The sequence below is a fragment of the Callorhinus ursinus genome, unplaced genomic scaffold (assembly GCF_003265705.2).
Source record: "Callorhinus ursinus isolate GAN/ISIS: 27379988/994484 unplaced genomic scaffold, GSC_fseal_2.0 scaffold39, whole genome shotgun sequence".
NCBI classification, from domain to species: domain Eukaryota; kingdom Metazoa; phylum Chordata; class Mammalia; order Carnivora; family Otariidae; genus Callorhinus; species Callorhinus ursinus.
Genome location: NW_027397101.1, coordinates 15,866,101 through 15,888,542, shown reverse-complemented (window position 1 = coordinate 15,888,542; position 22,442 = coordinate 15,866,101). Strand labels below are relative to the sequence as shown.

General features: G+C 39.8%; 1 protein-coding gene across 14 annotated transcripts in view; it reads left to right on the top strand.

The window, feature by feature from the left end:
* The first annotated feature begins 566 nt into the window (after window positions 1–566).
* MPDZ (multiple PDZ domain crumbs cell polarity complex component) overlaps window positions 567–22,442 on the top strand; it is a 167,602-nt gene continuing 145,726 nt past the window's right edge. For 10 of the 14 annotated variants that reach the window (XM_073880795.1, XM_073880790.1, XM_073880788.1 and 7 more), the window contains exon 1: window positions 567–823. The gene's annotated coding sequence lies outside the window, so the exon portion shown is untranslated. Of the gene's footprint in view, window positions 824–1,673; window positions 1,697–22,442 lie in introns of those variants that run through there. The other 4 variants (XM_073880799.1, XM_073880798.1, XM_073880797.1 and 1 more) reach the window with 2 other exon arrangements.

Sequence of the window (22,442 nt, the reverse complement as noted above, 5' to 3'; positions counted from 1 at the left end):
TCAAGCCCCACTCCCCATGCCTCCTCATTAAAGTGCTTCTCATCACCTTCCCATACCACTTAAATAAGTTACCTGTACAGAAGGCATCCACAAGGCAGTCCACATAATGAAAAAAAAAATTAAGTCCTCAAAACTAGAAATAGCGGCTACCCGTTCCCACAGGTTGCCAGATTTAGAAAGGAAAAATACAGCCCTCCCCCAGGTTAAATTCGAATTTCAGATAAATAATGAACAATTTTTCAGCTTAAGTATGTCCCAAATAAAGCACGGGCCATACCTGGCCAAAATAATTATTCCTCGTTATTGGACATTCCTATTTAACGGGGCGCCCTGTATTCCCCCAAGGCAACCTCACAGAACCCACGCCCCGCACCCCAAGCCCAGCGGCCGCGGAGCTAGTTTAAAACCCAGGACCCGCGGGCTGGGCCGCGCCCCCTGATTGGCCAAGGCGCGCCCGCCGCCCCGCCGGCCGCAGGCGTCACGCAGCCCCGGCAGCCCCGGCCCCGCCGCCGCCGCCGCCGCCGCCGCCTCCGCCGCCTCTTCCTCGGCGGCCCCGGTCGGCGCAAGTGCGGCGCGCGCGGGGGGAGGGGGCGCGGCGGAGCGCGAGGCTGGCGTCGGGCCGCCGCCGGCCGGGCGGGATTAAGTTTCTCGGTCGCCCGTGAGTGTCTGTGCGCGTTTATCCCGAAGCTCCTCGCCGGGCCGTTACTTCAGCAGAGAAGAGGGCGAGCGGGAGCGAGGCGAGGCTCCCAAGTCCCCGGCGACCCCGGCTCCCCAGCCCTCCTCCCCCTCCGCGTTCCCGCCCGGGGCGGCCGCCGCTAGCCGGGTAAGCGGCGCCGGGGCCCGGGCCAGGAGGCCGGAGCGCGCCCCCGCGCTCTGCGCGCGCGCCGGCAGGGAAGGTGCGCGGGCGCTGGGGGCTAGGCGCGCGGGGCAGGCGGGCGGGCGGGGTGCGTTCGCCCCACCCCGCGCGGCCGGGCGGTACCGGGAAGCCGCTGCTCCTCTGGCTCTTTAAAAGGATGGGGTCTGGAAGTTTCCTTCGCTACTTGCATGGCCCCCAAGCGCTAGTCCCAGTCCTTTCAGCCCTCCCACCCCCCTCCCCTTTGCCCTTGCTTACTCTAAATGGTTTAAAAGTTTTTTTCTTTTTTTTCGCATGGAGGGGCACAGGGATGGTGCTGGGGAGGGGAACCGAGGGCCTGGCGCGCGGGCCGGCGCTCCGGGGCGCAGGAGCCTGTTGCTCGCCGCTGGTGTGGCCGCGCCCCGGGCCGGACGCCCCTTCCACCCTTTCGCTGGGCCAGGCGCTTGGGTCGTGGGGAGAAAGCCCCCCCCCCCCCCGCACGACTGGCGTCTGTAGCCTTGTCTGCCGGACCCCGAGCGCGCCGCTAATTGGTACCCGGCCCCCATCCCCCGCGGCGCCTGTGCCCTTTCATCCGCTGCCCCCCATGGTGGGAGCAGTTAGCTCTCGCCACCCTCTTCAGCTACCCCGCGCCTATGGGGCGCCTTTGTCTGCGATTCGCAGCGGGGGGGGATGCCGGATGTTCCTCGGGAAGCGCTGTTCGGGAGACGCTTTGTGTCTTGGGAGTTGTGTGTGTGTCAGGGGTGGTGATGGTGTAAATTTTTGCTTGCGTTCTTTGCAGAGGCACAAAGGCCGGGCTATTCTTTCCCGCAGATCACATGGAAATTCAAGCTGGGACTGCCTAATGTAGGAGGGGCCGGGCGACAGCCGGGGGGAGGGGGGCGGGTGGCGGCCGCTGCGCAGTGGCCGGGGGCGAGTCGGGGGCGGCGGGACGTCTCCCTCCGTCTCCGCGGGTGGGGCTTGCAGAGCTTGCTCGGCTGGCGAAGAACCCGAACGTGGGCGCTGCGTGCCTTGTGTGGGGAGGGGGCTGGGTGGCAGCTAGTGTTTCTTAGGTAGCATCAGATAAGAGGACTATGACTTCAGCCTAGAAAGAATACTCTCCATGTTCGTTTGATGTCCAGAGGGGAAGAATCTGAAAAAGTGTCTAGACGGTGTCACCCAGCTTTGGTGGACAGCTGTAGTGTAAACATCCCTTTTGTGTTTCCGTAGACATTCCTCATTTAGATTACCTTTAGCAGGATTAAAAGAAAAAAAAACACGGTCTGAAAAACTGACGAGGTGATGGTTTAGGGCTTGGGAGTTTTTACATGCTGAATTTGGGTATACGTGACTACAATGAACTTTTTAAAAGGGTCGAATCAACTGTGTTTAATAATATACGCTTTACCACCTCGTAGAATTTAGGTTAAAAAAACCCAACAAAACTTAAGGTTCCTAGGTTTGAGCTTCTAATACAGTGTAAAGCTCTGGGTGGATGCACCTGTGCCCTTGCCTGAAGGAGGGGCTGAGAGGGTTTAGAGGGTGGTGGAGATAATCTTGTCTGGGATGCCCAGATTTCTTGCTAGCTAATGAGCTAGTTTACAAATGGGCGGGTATATCTAGATGGGACTCTGTCCTTGCTCGGTTCATATTAGGGTCTTTGAAAGTGGAGGTCTCTAAATTTAAGGGCCATGGGCCAAATTGGCCAGCAGCAGCCTGTTTTTCCTTCAAAGTGTAGGAGTTAGAAGTGTTTTATGCATTTTTATATGGTTAAGAAAATCAAAAGAATATATCATGGTATGTGAAAATTATTTGAAAATCAAGTCTCAGTGTGCATAAGTAGAGTTTTACTGGCACAAGCCACACTCATTCCTTTTGTGTGTGGCGGATTCTTACTGTCTTTGATTGCTTTCACAATAGCAGTGGGAGAGTTGAGTGGTTGCATAGTTGAGACATGGCTGTATAGCCTTCAAAGTATGGAATGTTTACTCTTTTTCTTTACAGAAAAACTTGCCAACCTAGAGCAGGCTTTAAAAGTATTGCTTAGGGTGCCTGCGTGGCTCAGTTGGTTAAGCGTCTGCTTTCCGCTCTGGTCGTGATCCCGGGGTCCTGGAATTCAGCCTGGGGTCAGGCTCTCTGCTCATGGGAAGTTTGCTTCTCCTTCCCCTCTGCTTTCCGCTCCGCCTACTTGTGCGCACGCTCTCTCCCCCCACCCCTTTCTCGCCCGGTCAAGTAAATAAAATCTTAAAAAAAAAAAAAGTATTGCTTAAATGCCCCCTCTTTTGATGGGTGCATTGTTTAATTTCATTGCCTTTTACGCTGTTTCTGGTGTCCCCTGAACTGGTTGAGTTTTCCCCAGTAGGTAGACAAATTAAGTTAATGTATTGGATTTTCCCATTTCCAAGTTTCACTCTCAAAAAGATTTCTTAACCTTTTGGCATCTTTGTCAGAATCTAGGATAAAGTGGGTTTTCTGATTGGCAGAAATTACATGCTTAGTTACTTTAAATTTAATATAGATAGCCACATTTCAAGGTGTTCTGCAGTGAGTTCTAGTGACTTCTTGCCGCCCTGCTACTTGAGCAGGTTTGAGAATTATAGTTTTGTTTATTTAGGTAGAGAGTAGCTGGGGTTAGGGGATGTCATGGATTCCTTTTTGCAGGGAAGCACTTGAGGCAAAGCTAGTTTGTGGGGGAACTTGACTCTCCACCACTCTTCCCTAAATCTTTGCTAAAACAAAAAATGATGAAGTTTATTCTCCACATATTACTGAATTGATCACATGTGTACATGCCTTTAACATGTGTTCCTTTTCTTTCTTTAGCACCCATTGGTATTTCTTCTTTTCATTTCCCCCTCTCATTTCTGGTTTTCTTTCTCACTTTACTATACTCCTTTTATCGCCTAAGCCTGTTGCTTGTGGCTTAGGCAGAGCAAGATGTCAGTTACAGTTTTTGTCTGCTCAAATTCCTATCACATAGACGTTGTCCTGCTTGACCCTTAAAGACCTCTTTGCATTTCAGATACCTTTTAAATGCACATACATATTATGAAGGAGTGAAGGCTGTCCTCAGAGTTAACTATCTCTCTGCAAGGTGGGGGTGCTCAGATTTGTGGAAATCCTTGAAATGTAATTTTGCATTGCTGCAGGCTTTTAGCCTTCAGCTGCTGTGGTGTGGAGGCTTTGCTTTACAAACGAAGTGGACCCATTGTCTAGAGTTAAGATTAAGGGTCTTAGAAGCTGGCATGCAACAATGAATTGCCTGGAAGATAACTAACTGCCCTGAGTTAAAGGCAGATGATTTTCTTCAGATTGCCTCCCAAGTCTGACATCATAGACTTGACTCCCTTAGGTTGAGTAGCAGGTTGGCTCCATTTTGTATATTTGTAATATGTACACAGTACTTTGTGAATTTCATAAATATCTTGAAGAAAAGTTGATATATTGGACTGGAAATGTCCCCATACATGCTGGAGCAAACAACATTATCTGCCAGAGAAAGATCCTATACTTCAAAGTAAAGAAGCAGAAAACTTCCTATAGAATTGAGGACTGCTTAATGCTACATACGAATGATGATATATTTTATCATTATTATATTTCCCAAGCAGTTGTATGTGATTTTAAAATACATTTAGCCTAAAGTAGGAATTCATTTGATAGAGTTACATTGTTATGTACATTATCAACCCCATATTTGTAACAAGAAAGGTATTATTTTCTTTTGTGAAATAGTGTCATGCGTAAGAGAGCCTCTATAAACACAGTTGGGAAGTGATGGTTAGTATGGTAAAGTTGATACACTATGATTAAGTAATTATGGTGGGATTCCATGTGGGCGAATAAGAATAAGGAGATGAACTACTTCTACTTATATAATCTATTGCCTTCCTGTGAAATATTTTCTGAGTAGATCTGAGGTAGTTTTTTATTTAGTAGATAATAATAGATGGATTAGGAGGTATGTTGCATTGGGTTAAGCACTGGGGAGAACATAAAATAAGATATTGCCCTAGAAACTTACTGTCTTGGTTGAAAAAAAAATAATCATACAAAGGAAAGAATATGAAAGTTTTATACTCGGTAAAAGTTACACCATTTCAAAGAAATTAGAGATCAACAGAGGACTGCTTGCTGGCAATTTGTAGATGGCCATCTCCCTGTGTCTCCCAGTCCTATTGGAGTAGGGGAGCCCCAGTGACCTCATTTAACCCTAATTACCTCTTTAAAGACCCTGTCTCTAAATACAGCCATATTCTGAGGTACAGGGGTTAGGACCCTAACATATGTATTTTGGGGAGGTAGAGAGGACGACACAATTCAGCCTACAATGAAGTTCTTAAAGAGACCTAGGTTATAAACTGGGAGAGACCTTGAAGAATGGACTGGTGTAGGGTTAGGGAGGGAGGTCATAATAGGAGGCTCTTTTGTTAGTCTAAGCATTACTGTGGTAATTTGATGTTTGGGAAAAAATAAACTGCTATTTGAGGAAAAAGATACTTTATCTTTGGCCTGAAGCCACTTGTTTTCTTTTTCCTGGCTTTCACTGAGAAACTGGCCCTTGCTTTTTATGGACAGAGCATTATGTTAGTTTCCTTTTTAAGTGTTTCATAAAAGCATTAATTTTTAAAGATATTTCTTATATTTCTTTTAAAAATCAGTAAAACATTAAATTTGGCAAAAATGAAATGTTAATGTTTGTAAACATTTCGTCTGAAATGTTTCATCTGATTAAAACAGCAAAGCTTATTCTTTAAATTACATTGACCTGAAAACTGTATATACTATGCATGTTTTGTGAGCAAGTAGTTCGCATAATCATTTTTTCCCCCAGAAATTTCTTCTTTTTGGAAAAATTTAAGGTTAAAAGATAATTTATATTGTATGTTATAAAATAACAAAAACTTTTTTAGGCATTGAGATTAGATGACTTAGAGAAATGTTAATGCAGTTTTTCCAAATTTGGCCCGCTGAATTAAAAAAAAAAAAAAGTAAATTGAGACTTAAATTCTTCCTTATTTTCTTCTTGTTTGTGGTGGTTAAATTTGTTTCGTGTAGAGAATTCTGATCTTTATTCTCCTTTTAGTTTTATTTATATCTTAGAAAACAGTATTCATTGTTACTTTCTTGTAAAGAACTCTACCTTCAGATCTAAGGTGCTATACATAAATGCATGAGGGGAAAGTGAAAAAGGAAACTCTTAGAAGAAAAACATACATTAGCTACAAAAACAATTAGGAAAAACCTATTTAGGTGTGTTGATAATTTAGTGTTGATAATTTGAATATGTTTTGGGATACTTGACCACTTACTTTATTATTTATATTTTAAAACTATATAGTAAAATACATAAGATAGTTATTTCCTTAGTAACTTATTTAATAATACAAGCACATTTTTTTAAAATATGGAAGAGGTAGACAAGTGCAAAGAAGCAATAAACTTGCCTGTGATTCTGTCACCCATATATCACCCCCCCCATAATGCACACGAATAAACAGCACTGTTGATCATTGATTGCTCTTTTTCTCAGGGAAGATAATATGATCTGAGATTATTAAACATCCATATGTAGAATTGAAACTGATATCATCTCTGTGAACCAATGTCTGTTGACTCTTTTGAGGAGATGTAATACGGCTAACCACAGTGGGGCACATAGGACGCCAGTAGAGAATCAATTATTTAATCTTGATCTCTGTTACCTGGTCTTACAGTTAATTTTGGATTAACTTCACATTGTGTAATTGGGTGGCCCCTATCATGCCTTGCTTTGGGGAACTGGCTGTAGAAAATGGTCCTGAGGATCTCTCATTCTGTGCTCTTAAAAAACATCACACACCTAACAAAACTGTGTTGACAGAATCCTAAAGATTAAAGGTTATTTTGTAGTTTAAAAGGATCCTCTCTGATCTTTATAAGGTATGCCCAGCTCCCCTGAACCTTTGCTAGGCCCCCTTCACAGGTCCTGTGTGTCTGAGTTCGTTGTTGGTGTGTAAAGTTTGTGAAGCTGTAGGCTAGGCCCCCCGCCCCCCTTCTTTGCTGACCCCATTCTTCCAGGGATATTTCATTTTAGTAAGTCAGGCATGAAGTCTGCCTCTGGGCAGCATTTATGCCCTTCCTACTGTAGGACTGGAGGGGCCTCAACTATAGGATTCAGTGGAATTCTGTGTGCACCACACATTCCCACCACATTCATGTTTTTCCAGGAAGTAGTAAACATAGTCACTCTATTGCCTTTTAGAAAAGCATAACATGAGAAATGTCTCTTTGTTCTGATATAATCTTCTGAATGTATATTTTGTATCAGGCCAAATCACGGGGTACTTTTAGATGTTTTATGGCTGTGGTAGGAAAACAAAAGAAGAAACAGCCCGGAGGTCAGGATTATGGAATCCCTGGCCTGCTTTGTGAAGTTCAGTGAACATCTTTTAGGTGTTAAACTAACAACTTTCAGACCTCACCCTTTTCTCAGGAAGGGAAGAAGGATCATTTATTTTACTGATGGGTAATTTCTATTTGAGATATGATAAACTGCACATATTGAAAGTGCACAATTTGTTGAATTTTGGCCTACATGTAACCATACCCATAATCAAGATAGTAAACATATTCATCACCCCTAAAAGTTTCCTAATGACTGTCATACTTTCCTGTCTCCCCTAACTACCCATCCCATGTCTCCAAGGAACCATTGATCTTTCTGTCAGGATAGACTAGTTTGCGTTCTCTAGAGTTTTAAATAAATGGAATCATACAGGATATTCTTGCATTTTATCTGACTTCTTTCACTCTGTATTTTGGGATTCATCCATGTTGCTTCTATTCATAGCTTAATAATGTTCATTGCTGAGTGCTAGTTCATTGTACTGAATGGATATACCATTCAGAGGTCTTTTTTAAAAAATAGTTTAGAATTCTCTTGCATTTTGCCCATTGTCTTGTATTTATTCTTGGTTTCAACTTTGTTGTGTCAGACTTCTGTGTTTGACAGTATTATTTAGTCTTCTTAAATTCATGCCTCTTGGATACTTAAAATTTAAACGCCCTTATATAAGGTTACTTGAGGTTTCAAAATATGTAAATCATATATAATTTTTTTAAAAAGCTAACAAATGTAAAATAGAGATTTAAAGTTTCCTGATCTTTAAAGATGTCAGATAATTATGTAAAAACAAAACAAAACAAACAAACAAACCGGTCATGTGAGGGTTGAGGCTTTCTGTAAACTTTTGTATCCTACCTTGTGAAGTCAGCTTCAGTATTGAGCTCAAAGCTTTAAGACTGCTTGGCTAATTCTCTGACTTACTTGCATAGTTTTTATAGTCTTTATAGTTTTTGATAGATTTATCTGTCAGTTCTTGTGACAAATTTATGTGACAATCATATAGTAAATATGATAACTAAGTTGTAATTTGGTGCCTGAATTATCCAAATAATTGCCATTCATTATCTGTCACACCTAAGATCGTCAAACATATCAAGAATTGGAGAGAAGATGATCATCATATTGTGAAAACATGTTATTCTTGTTGGCATCACTCAGATATTTTGGGCCATTTTTAACACTTAGTAGTTTGTCTCTACTTGCTAATGACTTAACTGAAATTAAGTGGCAAAAACAAAAAACCAACAACAACCAACCCAAACAATATCAGTTAAGGCAGATATGGTCTCTGGATTATTACAAAAGTAAAAGTTGGTTTATAATCTTAATATTAACAGTTAGTCCTTTGAGTACAATAGTAAAATACAGTTAATGAATGTAGTTAAATTGTATATGAGTTAATTAAGAAGCAAATAGTCATGTTTATTGAAAGAAAATAAGACCTCTTAAAATGTTTTCAGAGAGAAAATACCAGTTGTCAAAGATAGCCCTAGTGAGTCCTATGGAATTATATGTGGTAACTAGTGTAGCCTATTACAATTATCTGTGAATTAGTAATTGGGGGATTGAATTGGTGCATGCTTATTTATCTTATATGGCTAAGATTCATGTTTGGATAGGTTCATATGAATTTGGATTTCTTTCTATAATTTCCCCTTGTCTGTACTACTTGGAATCTTGCCAGCAAGATGTAAATTGTCATCTCGTTTTCTGACTTTCCTCAGTGTATTCTCAGGAATGTAGACCATCACTGACTGACAAGCTTATCTGCTGATTTAGACAATGACATCTCTTGGCCGTCCGGAATACAAGGTTCTCTCCAGCAGTTCTTTAGTACAGATTATGTAAAACATTCCTCTTGTAATTGTGAACAAATTTTATTTTCTTCTTGAGTGTATGCATATTCAATTAACAGAAGATCCAAAAGTGAATTTGTTTTGGTTTAGTATGAAGTAAAATAAGAGAGGATCATGGCTGATTCTGTATTTTTTTAGATATATTCTTCTCCCTATGTGTAGACTTTATTTCTTCTTGGCTTTGATTCTATTGGGATTTTTAATTTACTTCACAGGTGATTGTTATCTATCTAAGATATTTTGATCTTAGGGTGCCTGGCTGGCTCAGTGGTAGAGCATGTGACTCTTGATCTCAGGGTTGTGAGCTTGAGCCCCACGTTGGGTGTAGAGTTTATTTAAAAAAAAAAAAAAGGGTATTTTGACCTCTCCCAATTTTTTTTTTTAAAGATTTTATATATTTGACAGAGACACAGCGAGAGAAGGAACACAAGCAGAGTGGGAGAGGGAGAAGCAGGCTTCCCGCCAAGCAGAGAGCCTGATGTGGGTCTTGATCCCAGGACCCTGGGACCATGACCTGAGCCAGAGGCAGATGCTTAACGACTGAGCCACCCAGGCCCCCCAGTCTCTCCCTATTTTTAATTTTACCTTATTAAGGTTATCTTCCATAAGTAATTTGTTTTCACATTGGTCTAGGAACCAAAGTGATGTCAAATAAGCTTTATTTTGTGTATCATAAATAACCCTACCTAGAGTGTTGGCTATAGTGGGTGCTTTATCAATATGGTACTTAGAGTGATCAAGCATGAAGGGTCGGTCAGTCCGTCCGTCCTTCCGTCCTTCCTTCCTTCCTTCCTTCCTTCCACCCTTGTTTGTTCCCAATTGGTTTTTACCCCTAAAATAAGTCATATATATTGCATTATACTTTAAAATGTTCATGCTCTCCAGGGTTCCAACTTCATTTCTCCCTTCTTGGCAATCCGTACCTTCTTTCTGATTAATCCCCTTTATCTTCAGCAACACCTAGAGGCCAGTGATTGCCTACTCTTAGGTCTTCCAAGTTATTTTCTCTTTAGATGCACATGTGTAGTTGATTCCTTCTTTCAGTAGATATTTGGTGAGTGCCTTATCTGACCCAGCCACTATTTCTGGTTCTGGGGATATAGCCCTGGAAGAAAAAGGGACCATCACTACCACTAAACAAAACAAAACAAAAAAACCAACAAAAATTCCTACCCCCATGGAGCTTAAATTTTAATATTTCCTATTTTCTAGAAACAACTCAAACTGGATATGTTCAAAAGGAATGCATTTCTACCCGTTCCTCTAAAAACAGAAGACATTTCTCTTTCTGCTGTTTAAACTATGTCCCAATATTTCTTAGTTTCCCAAATTAGAAACATTGAAAGTCAACTTCCATTGCTGTTACTCACTCATTCTGCCTGCCCCCCAGCACATATCTAGTGGTCATTGAATTTTTTCAATTCCGTCTGATGAATGTGTGTATATTTCCTTGTTTTTCTGTTATCTGCCTTAATCTTGGCTTATATTATTTTTCGATTGTCTTGCTTTAACAGCCTACCATCTGATTATACTATCATAGTTCTTTCTCTTTTTCATGAGTTATTTACCCTATTATCAAGATTGTTTTTACAGAATATGAATTTCAGTTACCACCTATCCCCCTGACCCTGACGGGCCCAAGGAGGCCATGAAATATGGCTTTCCTAGCTCCTGTTTAGTTTGGTAGCCCAGTGCAATAGAACCCCTGTCATTTCAGTTCTCTGGTTTCTTTATGATGACATTGCCTTAGCAGATGTCCTTCCCTTAGCAAGACGTGCCTTTCCCTCTCCTGGCTGTCTCCCACATTCTCCTAGGTTGTGCGTCCTTTGGGACAATTCACATGTCACCCCTCCCAGTTCTTTCTGATGCATACTGACAGCATTGGATTTCTCTGTACTTTCACAGAATTTAGCACATCGTGTTGCAGTGTAATTACTTAACTGCTTTCCATTAAATTGAGAGCTCAAAAGTTAGGTACCTGTCTATATTCTGCTCTACCATATGCCTCAGTGATAGAGGCAGATACAGACTTTGGGGGCCTAAAATTTGTAGAATTTGGGATGGCCCTCTTAAATTAAAAAAAATAAAATTATGAATACAAAATTAGATGTGAAAGTACCTATTTATTTGAATGAGAATAGAAGGATCCTGTGCAAGTATTTCATGTTAAATCTTCTTAGGGGAATAGAAGTGTGTAGTTAAACCTTGCTGAAATAATGCTGTGTATTTATGTAGTTTTATTTCACTGTTGATTATCTTGAAATTTGGAAACATTATGAGTTAGCCATTCTGATGCTAATACTGCTGTTAATAATAATACTGCCTAGTGCTCCCATAGCACTTCCATTTTCTACATACTTACACTTACTTTATCTTACGGGATTTTGACAACTGAGTCACAAGGAAAGTGACTCAGACTTAATGATCTTTACTGTGTTTGGCTGCTGGGTGGGTGACAAAGATAGAGTTGAAGTTCTTCCTTTGAGATCAGATTTCACTTTGGTGGGGGAAATGATTCAGTTCTTCCTGTGCTTTTGTAACCTCAGTTAACACCCTGCTCCACCTCCTGTTTGGCTGGTGAATATTCAGGACTTTTCGGAGAGTTTTGTAAATGATCTTGCTGCCCCTCCATCTTTTCTATCTCTTCCATTTCAGCTCACCTCATTATTTTTTCTTCCTCTCCTGCCCTGTTTATCTGTGTCTTGCCATACATCAAACCTGTTTTTTCTCCATCTGTCTTTTCTGGTAGATAACATAATACTCTTAAGTGTCAGTTCTTTGACTAAGCTGACTTCTAAGACTGCAATGTTTGGATTCATTTCTACTCCTTTGAAGTACTGTAGGGGGTGGTTTTGATTTTTGGGCATTCAGTAGCACAAAAAGTGCATGTAGTTTTCAGCAATGGGAACATAAATGTTCTAAAACCTATGTACTTTACTGCACTTTGCAAGTCCCAAATCAGAAGTGATCAGTTTTCATTTGTGTTGAGGATTTACTGATTTAATAAGCCTGATTAATCTGATAGCAAATTGGAAATAGCAAAATGGAGAGATTAGTGTCCAGACACTAATAGAAGACCAAATAATAATAGCAATAGTTATTGGTATGCTTATTGTTTCCAGGTGCTTTGCATGTTATTGTTAATGCCCACTTTACAACAGCCGCACAGGATCTCACAATTAGTAAAATTGTAGTTTTTTTTTAAGTGAGCTCTATTATAAGGCAGTCTGGGAACTCTGAAAGCATAGGTGCCTGGGGCTACATAATCTGAAGGTAAATAATTATTTTCTTACCTATAGTAGTAGTATTAGAGTACAGAGCTATGTGGTGGAAAGGTCTTGGTTTTGCTATCAGTCAGACTTAGGTTGACTTTAAATAATAGCTCTTTTGCTGACAAGCTTTGTTATGTGAGGGAAAACACTTTATCTTTCTGATCCTCAATTTTCTTACTTAAAAATGTGTGTATCTAATAAGAAGCTCTTGGCAGGATTAAAGGAAAGGCATGTGTGTGAAGCATATATGCTCTGTTTAAGAACACAGGGATATAGGAAAGCTATTTCATAAATGGTTTCATTTCATAAGGTAAAAATAATGCTAGTTCATTGCCTAAAACAGTCACTCATGGAGATTATTTAATTCCATGGAAGAATTACTGTTATAGTAGATGCAATAGCACTCAATTCTTATATGCAGTTTTATTATTAGTTTTTACTGAATAGCATTTTTTAAAACCCCAGATAACAAATTATTGCTTTAATTTCTTGATTACGATCAAACTTACATTTTAGACATCGATGGTGTATATATATTTGGAAACTTTGTCCTTGAAGGGAGTATTTGATGGTCGATTTACATCTGAGGAATAAAGTTGATTTTTTTAATCAGCAAAATGACATGGAAAATTAAACAATTTGTTACTTAGAGAATCTAGTAACAGACATCCAATCTGATTGAATAAGTCTTTTAAGCCTATTATTTCTTCCCTCTTTTCTGTCCCCAAATCCTCTTGTGGCTGAATTAGATTACTTTTGGCTTATACTTTCAGATAATTGTTGATGTTTTATTACATAGACTTTTCAGTACCCGCACATAATAATGGCTATAGAAATATGATTGCTTAATAAAAGTCTGAGTTATGTGACCTTGAGAAAGTTAGTAATCTCTTTGGCCTTCTGCTTCCACATCCATAAAATGTGGTGTTAGAAAGTTATGTTATGGGAAGAGTAAAAGCTCATGAAATTTTCTTACATCTTCAAATAAGATATTTGAAAGTATAAAGCATTAATAGTTGCAAAAAATGGGTTGAATTTTTGGGTTCTGAATTGCTCCATGAAAAGAATTGCATAATGGGCTCAGAGAAAGCATGCTCTTTCACCAGCTTTTTTCAATATATGCATGGTACTTCTCTGTGCAAAGAGCTGGCAACCAAACCAACAGGGGGTACCGACTACTAGTCACCCCAAGTGTAGTACAGGAGAGAAAAACAGCCACATTAAATATCACTCCAATATGCTGTTCTCTTCCCAGAGGATTTCCTATCAGAAACTTGAGCCTGCCCTTTTCTGAGTGAAGTTTGTAATCTTTATCTCTCTTCCTATCCAAATTCAGCAGAGGGAATTCATGAGGGCCACAAACTGAATTTAGAAGGCACTGATTGATGGGGAGGGATAAAAATAATCTAATTATGTATAGTACTTAAAGCTCAGTAACAGCCAAGTAGGCAATATGATAGATGACAGTCCTCATAATTTTTGTAGAAAAGATTCCAAAACAGAAGAAACAATTAGGAACAATAATGGGGAAATGGCAGAAGTAGAGTTATTTGAAAAGTTATGGGGAAAAACCCTAGAAAATGGGTGTTGGGTGAAGAGGATGAACTTGAGGTGGTTGGCTGGGGAGATAAGTTGAAGCAGCAACGAGGTTATAATATTCTGTGTGTCCTGTCCCGACCCCTTCCATCTCTGTGTTGTCCTTTAGGGCTTTACCCTGAGGAATTGTTCCATTTCAGTTGACAAAGCCATATATTGTCCTGTCTCAGTGTCATCACTGAGATCTCACAAACTCAGTGAAAGTCCTGTCTCCGACAGGGCAGACGAGAAATGACAGATATCTTCTGTACTGTCACCTCCGTGTTTCAGGGTCCCATGGGGATGCTTTGAGTATCCATGCTTTTTCTAAGGACCAAGGATACAGTTTGCCCCGGGCCCCCTGGAGAACTGCCTCATTCCAGGCAGGCAAAAGGGCAGGAGGCAGGGGCCCAAAGTAATTTCTCTGGAGAATTTGTTGCCGGCGTAGGAATTGCACCCGAGAATTCTGTGGCACAAGGTTAATCCTTCTGTGCATTTTTGGTTTCCCTCAAGAAAATTATGTGAGTGGAGTGAGTACTTTATGAGCGGCAGCTGCCTCTGTAGTCTGATGCCAACCCATTGTTGTTCCCCTGCGAGGGCAGCCTTTGGAGGGGTTCCCCCTGCCTGGTTCTGTCCCAGAAATATGCTAGCCTGTTGCATCTTAGTCCTTAACACTGAAAATGTGGTAGCAAACAGTGGCAAACTGCCCAACAATCTAAATTCCTCTGAGTTTAGCTAGGGAGTGAGAGAACAGAAGAGGCTACATGTGCATTCTCGGAAGCATCTGAATCTTTTCCCCGAGTCACCATGTTTGGTGTTAGTTAACAATTTGGTGGGAGGGTCCCTGTCCTTATAGGGATGTACTAAGAGAGAACATTATGGATGGAAAATATGTAAAAAAGTGTGCCCAGAGAGAAGATATTGTGGAGTCCATAGTTCTTCGTGTGTGTTTTGGTTGTTTTTTAAAGAAATTGTGAGTGAGGGTAAGGAGAAAGGAAATAAATATAATACAGTGGACTATAAACAGAATTGATTTGTCTAATATATTTAAAAAGAAAGAAAGGGGGCGCCTGGGTGGCTCAGTCGGTTGAGCATCTGCCTTTGGCTCTGGTCATGATCCGGGAGTCCTGGGATGGAGCCCCTCATCAGGCTCCCTGCTCAGTGGGGAGTCTGCTTCTCCCTCTGCCCTTTACCCCACTCATTCTCTCTCTCTCTCTCTCTTTCCCTCTCTCTCTCAATTAAATAAATAAATCTTTAAAAAAAATAAAAAAAGAAAACAACTTACGGGAGAGCCTGGGTGGCTCAGTTAAGTGTCTGCCTTCGGCTTGGGTCATGATCCCAGGGTCCTGGGATTCAGTCCTGCATCGGGCTCCTTGCTCCTCAGGGAGCATGCTTTTCCCTCTGTCTTTGCCCCTCCCCCTTCCTTGCTCGTTTTCTGGCTCTCAAATAAATAAATAAATAAAATTTTAGAAAAAAATAAAAAGAAAGTTCAGCCTTTCAGATAATCAGTTGAATAATAATAGCAGCCTAAGATTCTCATCCCAGACACACCATTGATTTGTTAGTAACCACACCGTCTTGAGCTTTTAGCGAAAGTCTGAGCTGCATGTTTTTTGTTGTTCCTTTCAACACTAACATTGACTTCGTACCTGGATGTGAGCAGTAAATAGGGGAGATTAACTCAAAAACATCATACAGTATAATTTGTGTATGTAATTCTGGAAGTGGTTATGAATCTGGTAAATGTCTTTGTAAAGTAAGTGTGTCTGTGCTTTAGGGAATCTGCAGTTAAGGACAGAACATGCATACTTTTTGAAAGGACAATGAACCCTTTACATCCGGCCAACAGTCTTAAAAATAAAAGAGAGTAGCTTTAATACAAAATAAGTTTAATGAAATGTTAGTATAAATATATTGTGTAAGTTTATCAATAATAAAATATTCCATTTATTTATTATATGTATTTTCCTATTCAGTAGTTTTTTTTTCCCTATTAGGAAATTACTATGCAAAGGAATGAGATGATATTATTTTCACCAAAACTTGTTTAGAATATGTGGATTCTTGGTCAAAGGAATGATTTTGATTTATGTATGTCTACATAATTGTGGATTAATTTGCCATTTCTCCATTTTATAGTATTAGTTTAGATATATTATGTGACTTCATTATTTTGAATTGTCATTTGAATTTACATGAAAGATAAGTTTTCTTTAATTGGAACATTTATATTTATGTGTACTCTCTTGGGTTCACCCATCATTTCCAAAGTGGGGATTTTGGTTTGTACTGTATGCACTTGCAGAATTAGAACAGCTACGGTCATCTATCACTTCCTGCCCTGCTGTTCTCTCTTTCACACAAAGTTGGCTAATCCAGAGCCATAAGCTTCTGCTTCTAAGGCTCTTACCTAAAACAGCTTGGTAAAACTAGCAGCTGAGTAGCCATCGGGAAATCAGAATAAATGAAATATTTATAATATCAGAATAAAATGAAAATTTTAAAAAATGAAAATTCCTTATGAGATATTAATTTTTGAAGAAATCTTTTCATAATATTTCAGTTCCTTTTGCTGGAGTTAAGTAATCTAGCCTGAACCAATTGCTTTTCTGACAGCATTTATCAATGGCAAATTTTTTTTTTTTTCCAAGTAACTTCGTAGTTTGAGGTGAAATCTTTTTTTTTCCCCCCGAGGAAGAACGATAGGATTTCAAAAACATTGTGAATTATAAAGAAGGAAATGATTTAATCATCTCTAGTTCTATCCTCCATAATTAGATATTAACATTTTCACATGTTTACTGCCATCTGTTATTTTTCTAATTTTTATTATGAAAATTTCAAATGTACATTTTATAATGTACATATTACAATAAATTATTATTATAGAGAATCCTCATGTATCCATCATTCAGTTTTTTTTTTTTAAGATTTTATTTATTTATTTATTTAATTGACAGAGAGAGAGAGAGACAGCAAGAGAGGGAACACAAGCAGGGGGAGGGTCAGAGGGTGAAGCAGGCTTCCCGCCGAGCAGGGAGCCCGATGCGGGGCTCTATCCCAGGACCCTGGGATCACGACCTGAGCAGAAGGCAGTCACTTAACCGACTGAGCCACCCAGGTGCCCCATCCATCATTCAGTTTTAACAGCCTTTTGTTCATGGCCAGTCCTATTGCTTCTGTCCTCTTCCATTTTTTGGAAGCAAATCTTAAACATCTCACCATTTTATCCATAAATATTTCAACCCATTTCTTCTTACATATCTACTTTAAAACCATTCTAAAAGTTACAGTTTTCTTAAAAAAATAGAGAAAGATAAAGTTCCCTTTTGATCCCTCTCTGATCTGAGATTACCATTTTCATCTGTCTTCTGCCCCTAAAAGTAACTACTACTATAATCAATTTTAGAATGTATCCTTTTAATTTATTGTTGAATATGATGAAAATATTGTGTGTATATATATATTTATATGTAAGCATATATTGTTATATATATTTTAAAATGCAGGTAAATATCAAACTATTCCTCAACCAATTTCATTTTTGAAATCTGGATTGTGAATTTATTCTTAATAAGTGAGTCTAACCCATTTATATTTATTGTGAATACAGATGTTTGGATTTATTTTAGTCCCTTTGTTTTATATTTTTTGTTGACTGTGCTTTTTCCTTTTTTCTTTTTTTCTCTGTTCCCAGCCTCTTTTAGATTGCTTGAATATTCTCTGTTGAATCTTTTTTCCTGGTTTATAAATTATAGATTCCATTTCTGGTTGTTATTTTTTTTTTAGTGTTATTTTAAAATTTTTAATGTGCATATTTGGCTTGTTTTTCTAGTGGAGTTTGAAATGAAAGTATTGTTATTCTCCTGTTAGCCAGGAATATTTTAATTATTTGTAAATGTTTTTCACAGTTACTGTGGTTTCATTGATAGAATGAAACCTTGTCAGTTAGGTTTCACAGGCCTTTTTCAACAGCGGATTTGTTTTGTTCGATTGGAACCTGGTGGCATTTCATTGATTAAAACTGAATACTTCATATTATTTTATTCACTTGCCATAGTAGCTGCTTCCCTGTGCCTTGTTTTTCTGATGTAGCTCTCCCTCCTGTAAGGTTCTTAATTATTTCAGTAGTCCTAGTAAACTTGTCTTGGCCTGTAAGCTGCCTCAAATCTTTATTGGAAGTAGAGTATCCAGATGAAGTAGTTGAAGGAGCAAGGGTACTTCTACAGCAGGATGCTTGAAGGGATTGGTTTGTGTGGGATGTGGCAGTGTGATGCTATACCCCAGTAGGCTGTGATAGTTAGGTGTGTTTGAATGGAATAAAGAGCCTCTTACAAATTATCTCTGTCAGAATGGAGTTCACTGTAAGAATGGATGTCAGTGACTCTGTATCTTAGGGACCAGTTATTCTGTTTACCTCTCATTGGCTATGTTGGATCTCCCCAAGGAATACCTGCTGCTCTTGCAATGTCAGTTGTGTTCTCTCTCTCTCATCTGATTTATTTTGCTCTCTCATAAATCAGGCTTGTACCTTATTTTAGCCTTTCATCCCTTACTTATCTTTGGTTTATTCTTGCAATGTTTCTCTCCTTCAGTTCCCAAGAGAGAGAGTCTAGCCTAGTTCTGCCTTTCCAGTCAGCACTTGGATTGTCTTCCTTTGGGTGAGGAGCCCAACCCTTGTTCTGCTGGTTATGGCTGGAAAAGAAGGACGTAGCAGTGTGTGATAGCGTATTCCTTGGAGCAGGGGCCGTGGGAAGGTTGAAATCTGTATCAGTCACTTTGGGCTACCATAACAAATACCATAGATTGGGTGTCTTAAACAACAAATCTAATTCCTCATGGTTCTGGAGGCTGAAAGTTGAACATCAAGGTCTAGCAGGGTTTGGTTTCTGGCCTTGTCAATAGTAGCTTCTCACTGTGCCCTTAATGGCTTTTCTGTGGAAAGGGGGAGAGAGGGAGGGAGGAAGGGTTAGATAGATAGCTCTTCCTCTTCTTATAAGGCCATCAATCCTCTTGGATTAGGACCATTCCTTTATGACCTCATTTAACTTTAAGTACATCCTAAAAGCCCTGTCTTCAAATACAATCACATTGAAGGTTACAGCTTCAACATGAATTTTGGGGGGATACAGTTCAGTCCATAGCAACAATGTAAGGTATGAGAACTCAGCCTTTTAAACTCTTGCTCAGGACACATCTTTATATCTGGAATAATATGGTTTCTTTTTAGTGGTATGACTTTATTTCTGGAGGTCATACCATTGCCCTCTTCTTATATTCTCTTGGTGATGGGTATTCCCATCCAGTCATAAACTCAAGCAGAAATCTGGGGCTCATCCTAGACTCATCTTCCTTACTTCCACATTACCAGGTCCTGTTGCTTATAGCTTTTCATTCATTCTTGAATCTGTCTTCCATTTTCATTTATTCACTTTCATGTCTGTTTTTGAAAATACCTCTTACCTGGCTTTCTTATTTCCAGTTTTTCTTGTTTTTATAGTCTTCCACACCATTACCAGAGTGATGTTTCTAAGACAAACTTTGACCATGTCACTCACTACACCAAAATAAACTTGAAAATTAAATGTCTAAACTCCTTAAGAATGGTATGCAGGGCCCTCAGTAATTTAGCCTGTACCCACATCTCTAGCCTTATCACTTCCGACTTTCTTTTTCTTCATTCCCAATCCAGGAATAAGAAGCTCCCTGCAGTGCTCGGAAGGAGCTGTATGCTTTTTTTTTTATCATTAATCACCATACATTACATCATTAGTTTTTGATGTAGTGTTCCATGATTCATTGTTTGTGTATTAACACCCAGAAACTGTGTGCTTTTGCTTCCACATGGGGAGCTCTCCTCATTCCTGCTGTGACTCCGACTTGTTCTTCAGGACACTGTGCAAGGGTATTTGCCCCCAGGAAGCTTCTCCTTTCTCTTCAGTTTGAGTTTGGTGCCCGCTTCTGTCAATTGTATTTTTAAGTGTCTGCTCACTTGCCTTTTTCTTCTATTTCCTTGGCCCATGAGTTCCCAGACTGTTTCTTCATATTTCTAATTCTGCCACCCAACAACATGCAGGTCATGTAGTTGCCCCATGTATTGTTGAATCAGTAACTAACAGAATTTGAGTTCTTTTCTCACCCCGTGGCACCCGTAGCATTTTTTACTTTTGGCAGGTAATTTATCTTTCTGTTTTATAAAAGAAGGACAAGACTATCAGTTGGTATTTCAAGTATGTTGGAAAGGTAAGATTATTTGATAGTTGATTTTCTTTTCATTCTGGGAAACAGAATAGAATTAACAAATTCTATTATTACTGAAGGAATTCAGAAAGATTCATAAATATGAACTTGAAAATGATTTTGTTCACGAATACTTTTTGAATCAAGCCTATAGAAATGAAGGAGAAGTTCAAAAGAACAGATACTAAGAAGAGGTGGAGTGTTTTCTGTTCAAAAAGTGCACTAACACTGGTGGGTAGTGTGATGTTTCTTTTAGAGTACTAGTTCCGTAACATTTCCCTAGATTGTGAATTATGATTAGAAGTGTAAGTTTTGCTCTCATGGCCAATTGATGTTATGACAAACTACCTGCAAATGACTACAGCCTTGCACCTGTCTAACTTTCAGGTAGTGCTGAGGCAGCTGTGAACGAGACAGATGCGAAATTTAAATGCAATAAATAGGGGCACCTGGGTGGCTCAGTTGGTTAAGCGCCTGCCTTCGGCTCAGGTCATGATCCCAGGGTCCAGAGTTCGAGCATCTCATCTGGCTCTCTGCTCAGCAGGGAGTTTGCTTCTTCCTCTCCCTCTGCCTGCCGTTCTGCCTGCCTGTGCACACACACTCTCTGTCAAATAAATAAATGAAATCTTAAAAAAAATGCAATAAATAGATGCTGAGTGACTGTGACCAGCCACAAAGCATTGCAGCAGACTCACTTAAAGGTATACCCCTTTTGGCCATACCAACTTTTTTCTGGATCTCTCTTGAGGCATGGGAAACAAAAGCAAAAGTAAACTATTGGGACTTCAACAAAATAAAAACCTTCTGCATAATGAAGGAAACAATCAACAAAACAAAAAGCCAACCTATGGAATGGGAGAAGACATTTGCAGATGACATATCTGATAAAGGGTTAGTATCCAAAATACATAAAGAACTTATAAAACTCAGTACCCTAAAAAACAAAAAATCTAATTAAAAATGTACAGAAGACATGAACAGATATGTCTCAGAAGAAAACATCCAGATGGCCAACAGACACATGAAAAGATGCTCATCATCACCCACCATCAGGGAAATGCAAATCAAAACTATGATGAGATATCATCTCACAGCTGTCAGAATGGCTCAAATCAACAACACAAGAAACAACAGGTGTTGGTGATGATGTGGAGAAAACACTTGTGCATGGTTGGTGGGAAGGCAAACTGGTGCAGCCACTGTGGAAAGCAGTATGGAGGCTCCTTAAAAAGTTAAAAATAGAACAACTTTACCATCCAACAATGGCAGTACTGGGTATTTATCCAAAGAATAAAAAAAAACAAACACTAATTCTAAAGGGATACATCCACCTAGCTGTTTTTAGCAGCATTATTTATAATCGCCAAGGTATGGATGCAGCCCAAGTGTCCATGGATTGATGAATGGAGAAAGAAGATGTGGTATCTATATACAATGGAATATCATTCAGCCGTTAAACAGAATGAAATCTTGCCATTTGCAATGACATGGATGGAGCTAGAGAGTATAATGCTAAGTGAAATAAGTCAGAGAAAAATAAATACCATATGATTTCACTCATATGTGGAATTTAAGAAACAACAAATGAGCCAAGGGAAAAAAAGACAAATCAAGGAACATACTCTTCATTGTAGAGAATGAACTGATGGTTACCAGAGGGGTAGGGGTGAGGGATGGGTTGAACAGATGATGGCAATTAAAGAGTGCCCTTGTCCTGATGAGCACGGGGTGATGTGTGGAATCACTGTATTTTACCCCTGAAACTAATATAACACTGTATGTTAACTAACTGGAATTAAAATAAAAACTTAAAAAACAAAAAATAAAGTACCTCTTTTACAGTTAGAATTGTTTAAGATAACTAGAAAATTTTATGCATTTGGGACAGTTTCTCTTTCTGGGTTATTTTTAGCAGAAAACATATTTTCACTTCTTAGTTGCCATATAATCTGCATTGGACAGAATGATCTGTTTTATGTTTGAAGCACTGATTCTTTACTACTTACAATCTGTGCCCACACATTACCAGTACAACTTGTTGAAAAGTACAACGATTAGTCAATTAGTCCGTTTCTAAATAAAACCAAATTTGACTTGATTCTTATCCCCTTCTGAAACTGGAATTATCAACTAGTTGTTGGACAATAATTGGGTCACAGCTAAAATCTTTAGAGTTTTGGGGCGCCTGGGTGGCTCAGCCGTTAAGCGTCTGCCTTCCGCTCAGGTCATGATCCCAGGGTCCTGGAATCAAGCCCCACATCGGGTTCCCTGCTTGGCGGGAG